We start from the raw sequence: 3,620 nt of genomic DNA, 5'->3' as shown, positions 1-3,620 counted from the left end.
TTCTACCTACACTTGATCATCAGGTTACATCTGCCCCTGGTCACCCTGGGTACCTACTTTACCAGATCTAGTTTGACTTTTGGGGCCTCTCCTCCCTCAGGTTTGCCCAGGCACTTGTGAAAAGGAATCAAACACTAGTGTGTGGACATTTGTCATTCCTTTTAGCTGCTCAGCAACTGAACTCCCCCTGGGTTTGAGGAATCTCCTCCCCACTTTATGAGACAAAGACTTCTATTCAGCAAAGAACCTGAAATTTCCATCTATTCACTTTCCTAACCACCTTTACAGCAAGAACGCTGTCACATGATCTAGGCTTCACCAATCAGATACTCTAGTCCTAAATTTTGTGGCAAGAACCAGTGAGGTTAAGAAGCAGCAACTGGTGAAAATCCATTCTGGTGGGACTGTGACAAAGGCAGCCACGACGTTCTGTTTCAGAGGCAGCAAAAGCAGAGGTTCTAGTGCATCTGGAGCTTATCTTCTTCTGACTTACTTGTGTACTATGATTTATTATGTATTATGTTTATTGTTAATTGTGTTAGAATGTTAGCTCCGTAGGGGCAGGAATCTTTGTTTTATTCAGTTGTGTGTCCCAGGCATCTAGCACAGGGCCTGGCACAAAGTAGGAGCTCAATAAACATTTATGAATGAGTGTGCACCGAGATGACTTTTTGTTGTTGTTGTTGTTGTTGTTGAGAGGGAGTCTTGCTCTGTTGCCCAGGCTAAAGTGCAGTGGCATCATCTTTGCTCACTGCAGCCTCTGCCTCCCGGGTTCCAGTTATTCTCCTGCCTCAACCTCCCAGGTAGCTGGGATTACAGGCATGTGCCACCACACCCTGCTAATTTTTGTATTTTCAATAGAGATGGGGTTTCACCATGTTGGCCAGGCTGGTCTTGAACTCCTGACCTCAGGTGATCTGCCTGCATCAGCCTCCCAAAGTGCTGGGATTATAGGCGTGAGGCATCGCACCTGGCTGGAGATGACATTTTTTCATCTATCAGATTGATTAAAAAGGCTTATCTGTGAGAGTGTGAGAGAATAAACATTTACACATTGCTGGTGAGATTGTAAATTGCTGCAAACATTTTAAAATCTAAGATTGAAGATAATTTCCTATCCAGGAATTATGCTGCACAAGTACACTGAGATCTTAATTCGGAGATATTTATTGCAGGATTCTTTGCAATAGCAAAATACTGAAAGTAAACAAAATATCAATCCATAGGGGACTGGATAAATAAGTTTGTATATATTCATAGAGTAGAACTATATGCACTGACATGGAAAGGTTTCCAGACCCAGAACCCTCTGATATAAATAGTACCTAGTACTGTTTTAGAAACTTTAATAAATAATTTTTTTCAAAGATATTCACAAGTAAGTTTTTTGTGGTGGTTACTTTGGGGAAGGGGGTAGGTTTGGGGTTGGGGAAGTGGGGAGATTTTTGCTTTCTCGTTTTATACCTTTTTACACTATTTTACTTTCTCTTGTATGTGTGTTTTATTCATATTTGTAAAAACAAAGAAAATGAAACGAGTTGACTTTATCCCCCTACTCTGTCACCCAGACTGGAGTGCAGGGTGTGATCACAGCTCACTACAGCCTCCGCCTCCCAGAGGAGGGTATCCGTCCGCCTCAGCCTCCCAAGCAGGGACTACAGGCCCATGCCACCATGCCCAGCTAATTTTTAAAATTATCTGTAGAGACAAAATTATTTTTAGAGACAAAGTGTCATTGCCCAGGCTGGTCTCAAACTCCCGGGCTGGAGTAATCCTCCTGTCCTGCTCTCCCAGAGTACCGGGATTACAGGTGTGGGTCACCATGCTTGGTCATGAGTTGGCATTTTTACTAATCGAATTAGCAAAGTATTTTGGTTTTGTTTTGTTGTTTTTAATGATGATTTTCTGCAGGAAAAGATATTGTGAAATGGATAACCTTACAGTACCAGTGGCGTTATAAATTGTTACAATCCTTTTTGAAAGAGGTTTGATAACATTTAAAAAAGGTTTTAAACATTTGTGTCTTTTGATACTGTAAACATTTTTAAGAAATCTGCCCCATTATGGAAAGGACTTTATATATAAAGATATCAATGAAATTATTTTAAATATCCCAACATTGGAAACAAATATCCCATAAAATATGAATTAAAGCACATCCATAGACAGTCAATATTATTATTTAAAATAATATTTACAAAGATTTTGTTACAAAATAAATGCGTTTGAGGTATAACGTTAAGAGAAAAAAATCACACACTGTTAGATTTAGTGGACAGAATGATCACAGCTGTGTTAAAGGATCTTAGAAAAATACTGACGGGAATGTTAATTAGTGGGTGGCAGAAGTTTTTCTTATCCTAGCTTTCTACAATTTCCAAGTTTTCTAAAATAAGCATTTATTATTTTATATTGGAAAAATAACTATTCTGTAAAGAGGAAATGGGACATATTTGGTATGATTTGTTCATAGTTAATGTATTCTGATGCTAAATTAATCTACCATTTTAATTTTTAAATGAAATGTTCATTTACTGTTTCTAAAAATTGGCTACAGCATTTTGCCAAGGATCAATCATCAAACCTGCCAATTTTTATTATCCAAAGACACTAATTACTCATCACCAAGTGCTGCTAATTTTGTCTTCTAAATATTTATTGACCTCACCCCTCCTCTCTATCCTCACTTTTTGCACTGGTTAAGGCCTTTATTCTGACTGCACTCCCAGCTTCCTTGTGGTTTCCCTCCATTTCACCCTACACTCTGCCATGAGAGCAGTCTTTTTACAACACTGATACACCACATTATTCATTTGCCAAAACCTTCCCATAGCTCTTATGGCCCCAGGGCCACAGGGTTCTTGGTGAACCTACTAGGCTCTCCTGACCCTAGCCCTGTCTGCATCTCCCCATCTCACTTCAACTGAGAATACAGAGGTGCTCACGGTTCTCTGAGCTCACCCTGCCACTTTACAACTCCTTGGCTTTGTTCATACCATTGCTTCAATCTAGAACCTTCTTCATTTGCTAACTCTCTGCCTTCCTCATGCCTCAGGTCCAACATCTGCTCCTCCAGGAAGACGTCTCTGACCCACCAGGCTGGGTCACAAAAGTGAACAAACCAATACTGCTTGTTATGTTTTCAGAGTATTTGCATCTAGAATAACACATCTAGCCCTCGTAATAACCCCGTGAAAATGGCAAGAAACACATTATCCACACTTTACGGATAAGAAAGGTAAGATTCCGACAATGTACTTGGTTGCAATCATGTGGCTCATAGGGTGGAGCCAGGACTGGTACCCAGGTATACCTGGTATACTTGACTTTAAATACAACGTTTGGTTTTTGTTTTGTTTCATTTCATGTTTGCTTTCTGAGCTGCTAAGATTAGAGAGGTGAACCTACAGAGGCTAAGGAGTTGTTCAGGAGAAGGGGAATCTAGCTGATAGAGAATCTTGACAACATTTTTCAGTATGTCAATTGCCTTTTTCAACTCCAGAATTTCTTTCTGATTCTTTCTAATTATTTCAATTTCTTTGTTAAATTTATCTGATAGAATTCTTAATTCTTTCTCTGTGTTATCTTGAATTTCTTTGAGTTTTGTTCAAACAGCTATT

Source organism: Macaca nemestrina, chromosome 1 (assembly GCF_043159975.1).
Source record: "Macaca nemestrina isolate mMacNem1 chromosome 1, mMacNem.hap1, whole genome shotgun sequence".
Lineage (NCBI taxonomy): Eukaryota > Metazoa > Chordata > Mammalia > Primates > Cercopithecidae > Macaca > Macaca nemestrina.
This window is presented reverse-complemented; position numbering follows the sequence as displayed.